The sequence below is a fragment of the Chlamydotis macqueenii genome, chromosome 6 (assembly GCF_036417535.1).
Source record: "Chlamydotis macqueenii isolate bChlMac1 chromosome 6, bChlMac1.mat, whole genome shotgun sequence".
Lineage (NCBI taxonomy): Eukaryota > Metazoa > Chordata > Aves > Otidiformes > Otididae > Chlamydotis > Chlamydotis macqueenii.
In genome coordinates, this window is record NC_141561.1 from 2,897,933 (window position 1) to 2,909,760 (window position 11,828).

At 39.4% G+C, this 11,828-nt stretch overlaps 1 protein-coding gene across 8 annotated transcripts in view; it reads right to left on the minus strand.

Annotated features, from left to right (window-relative positions):
- The window catches only part of MBD5 (methyl-CpG binding domain protein 5), a 132,992-nt gene that overhangs the window by 120,878 nt on the left and 286 nt on the right, over positions 1 to 11,828 (minus strand). The window lies entirely within an intron of this gene.

Sequence of the window (11,828 nt, forward strand, 5' to 3'; positions counted from 1 at the left end):
AGAGGTGCAAGTCCCATCCACCTCAACGGGAAGCAATGCCTATGAGACAATACCACCAAACAGGTAGCCTCAAAAAAACCACATACACGCGCACACAAACATACGCTATTCAGATTGAGGAGAGCAATCATCTCTACAGAAACAGACAATGCGCTGGCCAGATATTATTTTCAAGTTTCCTTACCAAAAACCATGTTAACAACACTTAATATTGTAATGGTAGCACCAAATCACAGTACTTAACACTAAAAATAAAAATACAGATAAATTAAAAATTAATAAGTGACAGAACGTATGACTGTTACTCTTCTATATGGAAAAGACATTCTACTTTGAAGTACAAAGTCATGGTAAGAGCCATGTAAAAGTAATGCAAAGCTCCCTGGCTATAAAAGAAAATAAGGCCAGCACATTTAACATCTCCATCGTTTATACTGGAATGTTGCAGAAATTTATTATTTTCCTCATTTTTACCCAAAATAATTAAGTTAGATTTTTAAATTTTGTATTTTATAATAGCGAGAAAAACATCTAAAAAGAAAGATTACCAGAGATTAACCCACTTGCTGAGCACGTATTTATATTCCATGCAGAACAGGCATTTTCACTTTGTTAGGTTCTCCCCCAACCCGTCTGAAGTCAAATAGCCAACTGACCAGTGTATTACTGTGCAAAATCTAAATTACAAACCCAAATCGTCTCAGATCTGGTTCCCTAACTTAAAGCAATTAACGCATTATTCATCAAATGCTGAATCATGGGGAAAATGCATAACTAACTCACTGCTACTTTGCAGATAATTTTATTTCAGTTGACTGAATAAATCCCTTTTTCTTGTTTTTGGCAGGATTGTATCAGAATATTTATTTAAAACAATGTTGCACAGCTGTTGTAGTCTGGAGAAAAATATACATTTAAGTATTTGGGACAGGTTTGGGGGGATATTTTTTTGTTGTTTCTGGGTTTGTTTGGGTTTTTTTGTTTGTTTGGTTTTTGTTTTTTTTTTTTTTAGAAAATTCTTGAACAGAAAAAAAAGAATGAAAAAATTAAGTTCATTTCATGTATGCACAGAGATACTCCCTTGCAGCCAAGCTCAGAAACTAACATAGAAGAGTATCAGCAATTAGAATTTAAGCTATCCAATAGAAATTAAAATTAGAAATCAGGTTTTTCTCATTATAAGAAGTATCTTCTACTGTTCAACCTAAATTATCACTTCTTTTTTTTATTCTTTACTGAACTATGTAAAATGATCCCCTGTATTAGGTCCAAAACAATTTTCACAGAAGTCAATGAGAAAAAAAAAAACCCCTCATTATTACTATTATTCTATACTACAGTAATACCAGGGCTTCACTCATGATTGACAAATAAACAGAAAAACACCGTCCAGAAGCAGCACATAAAATAATTTAGTCAGTCATTGGATTCAAAGGGATCAGAGAATAATTCTTAAAATGCAAACTGCTTAATGCTTACCAAATCAGCACATCTGGTTCCTACTTCTGCTCAGGTTCCTCAAAAAATCCTGTTCCTATTTCTGTTGAACTAGTTAAGCACTCAAAATACACAGAAACTGTTGTTATTCAGGAGACACTCCTTTCGTCACTAAGGTACACTGAATTTATTCCCTACGGCACAAGCCATTCCTCAGGCCATTATCTCAAACTAGAAAATGCTAAATCATATTAAAGCTCTTCTTCAATAAAAAAAATAAATTCTGGCTGTATTCAATGGCAGAACCTTTGTCCTTGTATATGTAAGTCTAGAAATATTAATCTGAAAAGGAAGATGCAAGCAACGTAAAAAAGAATTTTCATATTTTTATTAATTGTAAAACATACGCGTCTTGCTTTGTGGAACAAATTAGTAGCCTTAAAACTCTGAAGATAAGAGTAAAAAAAAAAAAGTTAAATTCTCTACCAGAATACATTTGCTCAAGTGTAAAGCTAACAAACGCTAAATTTTTTTGGCAACACTTCTGCATTTCTGAATCATTAGGTAGTCAAACTATTTTTTGATTTTGCTTGCATGACGTTGGATTAGAACAATCCATATAAATCAGTGGTTTCCCCTCACCAGGAATACTGCGTTTACTTCTGGTCATCTCATGTCAAAAGGATGCATAAAAAAACAGGGAGGTTCAGAAATAACTAACAAAAATGACTTGTGGATTAGAATTGTTTACTCAAGAGACAAGAAAGAAAGAATATGGTCAAAGTAAACAAAATAATGGCGAGCCAGAGAGGGCACGCTGAGCATTTCAGTCCCCCTTTTCTGAACAGAATGCTGGGACGCTTTTCCTAATGAAAACCTAAACATGTAGGTCTTGGTCGGAGATATCTGTTTATGCTACAGCAAGGGCAGAACAGTCCGACGCCCTCCTCCAACCTGGACGTGGAGCCCACAGCCACAAGCCGGCACTGCAGCCGGACGAAGAAGAAAAAGCTGAACTGAAGTCATGTATTCAGTTGCCTAGAGACTTCACCGGTGGAAACCTAAACATCTAGGCCAAAGTTCTCAAAGATGTTTAAGCACTTCCTTTCTACTGATACCGGTTATCGTTTGAAAACAGCGGGGCTTGGTGTCCAAATATGCCTGATCATCTAGACTGTAACAACTTTAAGCTCCTCCAAGGCCAGGCAGGAACAGCGACAACACTAAGAAATTATTTATATGGCCGATAGTAGTTGTATGCCTATTTGTTTCCCTTTTCAAACCCTCCTGAGGTACTATTACATGTAAAGACTGCGACTAAGCAGCGCTTTCTACTTCATACTGTGAAAATACAAACCACGGGGCTTCACACTCATGTCTTTGGTAAAGCTACCAGGTTTTTTTTTCCCCATAAATTGTCATCACCTCCCCTTCCCATCATGTCCGTTTCCGGATCTCCTCCTCTCCATCACCCTTCCCAAAACATCTCCCCGTTTTCACTACAGCCCCGATTACCTCCACACCACCCCTCTTCAACCCTTCTCCAAGCGCTTCCCTCACCTCCATCCGCTTCCCTCCCCGGTGCCATTCACCGCTTCGCTCCTGACCACCAACCCCTCTCCCCAAAGCCTGCTACTTCCTAACGTCTCGCTGCTCGTTTCCTTCCTCCTCCCACGCCACAAGGCCTCTCCAGAAGCTTTCAGTTACAATTCTCCTTTCTCTTACAGAGAACAGAAACATCATCTCCCCTTAAAATAAGTGTACCTAAGTTGAATACCACAGTGAATAGCAGGGAGACTTATCCACAGGCAGCACCTTGCAGCTTCAGGGAAGTTGCCTCTCCAGTGAAGCAGGCTTCACCACTGAAAAATAAAAATACTTCTACCTGGTGACGCATTCTGTGAAGTTTCAAGTTTATTTGCGGCATTCCAAACTCACTGTGCTACTGACAGACAGAAAAAACGCCACCAAGTTGAGCATCAGACACGACTTCTTCGACTGACTAACAGTTAGTACGTTCTTAGGTATTTCTAACCGGGGTAAAATAAAATATCTGAGTGAAGCAAAAATAAACAATAGGAGAGTCTATGCAAATTAAGGACAGAACAAGATTACAGATTACAGATTACACTGGACAGGATTATTGCAGAGATTAAAAAAGTAGTAATTATTCGCAAAATTCTGATGAACATACAGATTCACAGAACCTAATCTTAATTAAAATACCACCTCTCCGCAGAGACCTCTAGGATGCCTGCTAACAGACTTCTGTTTTGTTAAATGCAGCAATAATAAAAATTAGAACGATATACTTCCAAACAGTTCCACTATGGGGTGAGTGTATCTCAGGTTACTGTATCAAACATACAACTTCCAAAAAAAAAAAAAAAAAAAAAAAAAAACAAAACACCTGAATAAAGTTAAACCTACTTTTATTCAGCTTAGATCAATATCTGGAAAAAAGTTTTGTTTGTAAATAAAAGAAAAATTGTAAACAACAGGTTCTACAAAGTTTATTTCTTTGATAAGTTATTATTTAAGGAAAACAATGTAGTTACTACACACAGGAATACCTTTACTGGCATAAAGTACTTATAAGTTCCTTTTACAGTAAAAAAAAAAAAAAAAGACTTAAAAATTATTATCGTTTAATATGCTATTCATTTTTCAGTTCCAGGGATATGCTCATTAAGTTCTACCTCACCATGTGCCTGCAGATTCTTAGCAGAACTCTTACATCAGATAACGGCTTGAGTTACAAAAAGTGATTAAGATTGATTCATAACTGTGAAGTTTTTCAGAAAAGAAGCATGGGAAAAAGACCAGCAAAACCCACAAGCACAGGAAGAAAGCTAAATATGTAAGGTGATCCACTAGGAATCCACATACCAGCTGATTAAGAAGCTGCCTAACGACCAGCTTTTGGGATGACTACATGGTTAGAACAGCTCGTTCCCCACTACCTTTGCGAAGTCAGAACTCATGAAAAATTCAGGTTTAGGGCTTGACCCAACACCCAAGGAAGTCAGTAAATATTTTAGCACTGACATCAGTGAAAACAGAATAGACCTATTATTCTTTTTTTCCTTAGTGTAAAGATTTCATATATAGATTTTTAATAACAAAATATCAAGAGGACAAATATTGTATCGATAGTTCAAAAAAAATTAAAATCACCTTACACAGCACTATTACAATACCCCAAACTACGTAGCTAATACAAACCTATTTATCAAAGAATAACAGCCTGGCCAAAGCAGGACACAAAAGCTACAACAAAGATGTCAGAAGAATAATACAACTTTCAGAAAAAAAACTTCAACACTATCACAGCGAGCGCTGCAACTTTATAGCTAGTACGCTCTGCACAGATGGACAAGTAATTTTTAGAAATGAATCACGCTGCAAATGATTTTACTAATTTTAAAACAGAGGTGAGGAACCAATAGCCTAGAGGCCAGATATGGTTTGCTTCTTCAGTTCAGACAGCCTACAGACACCATCGTGTTTTATTACTTAATAACACCACGGCAGAGTTCAAGAAAAGCCACGCATGTTTTAAAATGCTCCAACAATTCATGTGTTTTTAAATACACAGTCCTTAAACCCAAACATCAGCCTGCAGTTGAAAGTCTTAAATGAAATCTATGTCAGTAGCTCGCTTTTTTTTAAAAAAAAAAAAAAACAAACCACAAATTCTTGAGTTATTGTCCACTAAATATAGCACATTCCGGCTCCCCTGAGAAGGCGGGACTTAACATTTAAATTATCTTAGTAGAGAAAAGTCGGTGGTGCTTTAAGTTTGGACAACAGCCTATGAAACGGTCACGGTAGAAGAATTTTGATACCTGCTCCGCTACAGAGGAACACATTCTACAGCCCTTATTTAGGGCAAAACTTCCATGGAAATCAATGAATGTTTTGCCTTGAAAAGACACAGTTCCAAATATAGATCTCTGTCTTTCAGAGACGGCTTCTTTCAAAGCGCAAAGCATTTCTGAATCTGAAAGAGAACGCAAGATTCTAAATATGAAACGAACAACACGAGAAAAAGAACTTCTTGAGAAAAAACATAGGCCACCCCTCTACTTTCATCCTTTCTGCAATTATTTGCAGCTGCCATGAACATATTGATATTTAGTAAACTGAAGGCTGCAGCTTTAATTGAAGTTTGACTGCTATAAACAGTGAGCTGCCTGGCTCTGGCCCGCGCTCTAATACCATCAGCAGACAGAGATGGGAAGCATAAACAAACCTTTTAACTAGATTACAGTTTCTAAAGCGGCCAAGAATCCCTTCGGCAAGAACTCCTGTGTGACAAAATGTTAGAGGAGGAAACGTATTTTGAAAGAGTACCTTTAAAAACGCCTAACCTCTCCTAAGGTGGTAGGAACGAGAGTCTTCTGAGGAAAAGGACTTTAAGTTTTCAAAGGGGACTATCCTTGAGAAACACGGTCTGATCCTTCGAAGAAAAATAAAAAGCCAGAAAACTTTAAACCAAATGGTTGCAAAACAGAATGATATTTTTCCAAAGGCGTTTTCTGTTAAGACTTCAAAATAAATCACGAAAAGTTACTGAACTTGGAAATACCGGCAGATCTTTCAGCATCATTTCGCATTTCAAGTAGCCATGCTCAAGAACCACACAACAAAACCACGTTGCATCACCAATTTATACCAACGCGTCCACCTCTTAAATCTGATCCTGCTCATCATCTGCTTTAGCAGAGCTTCATCCCCATAAAGATTACGAGGGCACAACACATCCCCCTCTTCTACCCCCAAGGCAACAAAAGACAAAAGGAAATTGTTCTAAAAAAACGAGCTTGCTACAGATTTCTGACTACTTTCTTTCCTTAATCAATGATCTCACTTGTCCCCTTTTGCAGTGTTTGCTTACAAAAACAGAAAATACTAAAAAATTCTTCCTCTCATCTAGAGGTGGGATGAAAAGATCCAGCAAAAACTTTTTTCTGCCTGTTTTCTACATACATATAAAATAAATAAAATTTACCTCCTTGTCAACAGTGTGCTTATATAAAAAAAATTAAATAGATGCACAAATCTTCATGGTATCTTAAAATAAAAAAAAAACAAATAAATTTTTCAAAATACATAATCTAAAAGCAGATTAGGCACAACCACAGTCAAAATATAAAGCCAGTGCCAGCTGTTTGTTATCCTCAATGTTACAGCTTGAGTCCCACCAAAACCCATGAAATTTGTACTCATTCTAGTGGAGCTAATCATACACGTGTGTATAAATACGCAAGCATGAAAAAATATATATATTATATATATATATAAAAATATATATGAGGTATACAGGTAAAAGCTTAAAGGACAAAAACAAAACCCAAACGTTTTACACATTTTTATAGAGACTTTAGTTTGCCACACAGATAACCCTAAATAATGTGCTGACAACAATCTACCAGAGCTTAAAAAAAAAAAAAAAAAAAAAAAGAGTCTGAAGTTGGGTAATTGCAATTTAATTCACATGTTTTTGAAACATTAGGCAGACTGAATGGAAAAATGAGACTATCTATATTTATGACACGTAGGCATACCTTCTATTTGGCCAACTTTTACTTTTCTCCTAACTTAGGCTGCATTTGTTTCCTTTGGCAGCGGGGTACAAGGCAACATTATTGCAAGCCTCTCTTTATCTAAACGTTGAGAATATCACCATTTGATCCAAGAGGATTTGTTGTGCAAACAATTGACAACTGTTCTGGTTCCCTCACTTGGGAATTTTTCTTCGCGAGGCCACGCTACCGACGCTGCAAACCACAGGCCCGAATATTTAAGACGCTATTTACATTTCAGATTACTCCTCCTTCAGTAAGTCACCAAAATAATCTCGGATTTAATGTCACTGGAAACGTGGACTAATCAAAAAACTATGAGAAAATATATATTTTTTAATCCTGGGCTTCAGTTTTACCTCATATAGGAATAATGTAATTAACATATTGCTCCTATAGGTCTTAGTTACCAGACATTGTGACAAGACAAGAGGTTTTAAAATATGGCCTGCTTACTTTATAGTATTTCCAGTAGAAGAAATAATAATAAAAAAAGTAAAACAGCACATTCAAGAATTTAACCAGAGTAATAAGTGAAATCCTTTATTCTTTCTTTGATTAAAAAAAAGTTATTAGAAACCTCAAAAACATTTTTTAGACATCTGACTGCTTCATTTTACATATAAATTTAAAGCTCCTGAAACAGAGGATTTCAGAAAAAAAAAAAAACAACAAACCCAAACAACAACGTGACATCTCGTGCATCTCTGTGTTGCCCTGTACAATGTCCCTCAGCTCCAACCCAGTGAGCCAACGCTCGGAGCCACTCTCCACGATTTGCTCCTTACTCAGTCCCACGGGAGGGACAGGAGGTAATGGAGATTTTTGTCACAGGAACACCTGTCAAGCTGCAGATAAACCGAGATGATCAACTCATTTCACAAAGCTCTATGAATAGCCGCCTCACCGTGATGACCGATTCCTGCTGTCGTGTGCCAGAGCAAAACAACAACCTGGAGGGAAAAGGCTGGAAATACAGACCTTTGGAGCCACGCAGTCGCTTTAATTTTAAGTAGTTTTAAAGTATCTATTTTTTACATTTCTTTTACGTACTGTTTGTATGCATTTGGGAACGCAGCTAAACATACATGCGTATGTGCTCATACACTGTATAACTTTGTAGTCTAAGCGCTTTTGACAAATTTCACCTCAATTTAAAAACGGTGCAAAGTCTGAACTCTTCCTAGACGATGCATCCAAAAAAAAAAAAAAAACAACCCAAAAAAACCCACCAAACAACCCCAGGTACTGCCATAATAAAGAACGCAGAATTTGAAAAGAGTCAGCACTTCTTAATTTCTTAACTGCTGCTTTTTATTAGCACCCCACTTGGTTTAACGGTAGTTACGTAGCTTTCAGGATGCTTTTGTTTTTATCTCTCTCCAATGCTCTTCCAAAATTTTATTCCTCATGCAGGCTTTGGTTCCCGTGTAGGCCTATCTGAAACTGGTTGAGCAGTATTATTCCACCTAATAAGTTCCAAAAATAATTACAGAGAAAAGCTGGTGAAAGCCGGTGGTTTGAAACATTCAAGTAACTCTTAAAGAGAATAAGCAGGTCCTTAATGACATAAGAGCTTTCAAAAACGTATCCTGTATCTTTTTATTGTTGAAATCAATGGTAATTTTGATACTCAGTTCCACTGAAACCAACCAAACAAAACCAAGCCCTCAAACAACCAAACAAGCCCAAAAGAAACAGGACTCCCCACTTTCCGAAAGTTCTAACAGTATGTCTCAAAAGGAAGCTCTGTCACTTTCAAAATTTGTGTCCCGAGCCATTAATAGATGAGATTCTTCTCTTGCAAGCTGCTTTGTGCATGTGGTCACTTAAGCCCATAGAAAGACACGCTGACATTAGTGGGGCTCCAGATGGGCGCGGGGGGCCACCCACCTGGTCTGCTGCTTTCCAGAAGGAACATCCACGAGAAGCCCTGGCTGCTGATTCAGAAACTAATTTTGTACTTACAGACCTTATTCAAGTTACTGATTTTCACATACAAGGAATCGCAATGAACAACAGTATGAAAAAAAATAAAATCTACTGAAACTGAATTAAATAACCCGGCTGAAAACCAAAGAATTCCATTTTTGAGTGGACCTCTACTCAAGCCAAGATCTTCAGGGCTTTTTAACATGAAGAAAGACTTATCCCCCCACAGTCAAAGAACGAAAGGACTGCAAGCGAAGAAAAGTTCAACTCTTGAAAGTATTGCATCATAAAGATTCTCTTCAAACATCTGCTTACTTAGTCTAAGTAGAAACTAACACATTCATCTACAAAGAAAGGTGAGGCGGCAAACTCCAAGAAGGATTGTCCAAGACAAGCATCTCTATGTCTAGAGACAGCCTACGTTTTGCCACGGCAGGTTCCTTGCTAACTCATAACAATCTCTCTGAGCTAGAGTCTGGGAAGCCACCAACCTAGAATAGAGGACAATAACTATTAATTTGGGCTCAGAAGATAAACAATCGAAAAACGTGCACAAAGTTTTCCTAAAAGCAATTCGCAATTGTAAATACCTATTCATAACAGTGGCAAAAAGAGCTTAAAAAACCAAACCAAACAAAACCGTATTGCCCTTTAGTTACAGCTGTTGATAACGCGGTCTTCCCTAACACAGATTGAGAGATTCAATTCTTCCAGTTTCCAGAAGGTTGTTGTGACAGCAGCCAGAAGCCCCAAGTTAGCTTTAGACCCCTTTGTGCTTGGCGCTGCAGAAATGCAGGAATTGCCTCTGACACAACTCGGAATCCCAGCGGTTCCTTAGGATGGCCCTTCCCTACCCAATCCCCCCAAATCAGCCTACGGAAATATTTTATCAGTAATTTTACCTCTCGGATTTTAAGTAGGAGAAGCCCTTGAATTACTCTGCCCCGTTTTAGAATTCTGTTAGGGTATTCTACTGAGCAACCATATTAAATCAAGTCATACCTATTTTTAACACTAAACCACAGAGAAATTAAAGTGTTAAATCCCCGTAATAAATAATAAATCTGATCAGCTGTAGGCTATGAAAGTTGCAGGCAGATCTGCAGCTCTCCATATGTTGGGAGCGTAATCCTGGAGCCGCTGTAGTTTTCCCATGGATGGATGAAGTACATCAATGGTATCTCAGGTTGAGAAAGGAAGCATTGTCGTGGAAAAAAAGAAAAAAAAAAGAAAACTGTGTCCTTTATTCCTGGACAGCCTTTTGCTGTCCAGCTCTTGCCTGTAGTAGACTAACTAAAAGGAGAGTCACACATTTAAAGAACGGGTTTTTACACGTGTATCTGCCGATTTTGATGATGATTATCGCTGTTGAATTTTTCTACATGTTTAAAACCAAAGTCATCTTGTTTTCACAAGCTAACAGAAAACTAAACCCAAACTATCAGAAAGAACCACAGTTGTAGCTGCTACCTTCAACTCTTCGCAATATTGTTAAGCATCGGTCCAACCGTATTTTTCCCTCATTCTTTTCAACCCACCAAATTACGGCTTTTTCTAACTCTTTCCAGTTGTATCACAAAATTGCTGCTTCGCACAAGACACGCACGTACAAATTAGCAATGGGAAATACCAAAGCACTTCAGGAGAGCTCTTTCTTGTGGGTGTCCTTCCAGCGTGAGGCAGAGATGACACGCTCTCTGCTGACCGCCATTTAACCGTGATGCCCCACTGAAACACGTACTCATGGCCTACTTCATGGTTCAGCATGCTCCACAGCAGTTAATACACACAGTGCTCAAACCATCTCTTTAAAATTACGGAGGACACACTTAAGCTCCAGAAATAAGCAGACAACAGCAAGTTTAATATAAACATCCTACTTACACAGAGGACTCATTTCAACTTGGCGCTAATGCTTACTTCTGGATTCTTGCAAATCTCCAGAAGGCTTCTCCCAATATCTCCTTGAGTTCAGCATTTACTTTGCCCCTTTACGTTTTCACTTATTTCAGACGTTCTGACACGTAACTTTCCTTTCAATCAGTAGAAAACCCGCTCAGACCAGCCTACCAGTGGTACCTGACCCAACAAACCAGCAACACCGTAAGCGTGGATGGAGACATTTGGCCTTCCCAGCAGGAAAGGCCATGGAAAACCAGATCACGACACGCATATATATTTGAGCAAACCATTGACCAAATATAGCCAGCTGCCAACGATAACCGCGGACGGCTATCAAACGTGCAACACCGATCCCAATTTTGCAAACGTCAACGTTCACCGCGAGTCCAGTTCTTGGAGAATCCCTGGAAGTTCAGCTCGCCGGTGGGTCTTTGTACAACCGGGGCCTTAACGACCCCCAGGGTTTAAGAAGTCAAATAACGGCCTGAAACCCCCTCAGAGAGCCCAACCAGGGCAGCGAACCCCGAGGGCTCCCCAGCACCCTGCCGTTATTCCAGCCACCGGATTCCCTGCTGAGGCCCGGGAAAAAAAAAAAAAAAAAAAAAAAATCGGAAAAAAAAAAAAACCAAAACTCAAACCCCCCCAACATTTTTAGGACCAGCCGGCGCTCAGCAACCCCCAACTTTGCTCACAACACCGTCGGCCTTCACCCGAGGGCCGACCCCCGCCGCCCCGGCCCGGGGCTGAGGGGACCCTGGAGAAGGAGCCCCCGGGGCGGCGGGGAGAGGAGCAGGGGGCCGGGGCCGGAGCCATCACCCGCGGCCCGGCGACAACAAAGCTCCGGCAGGACCGTGCCGAGGGAAGGGAGGGGGGTGGGTGTGTTTTGGATGGGGGTGGGGGGGATCCCCCGGTGCCGAGAGGGGCCGGAAAGTGACAGGCGGCCGCCCGGCGCCCCCTCCCCGCCGCCCG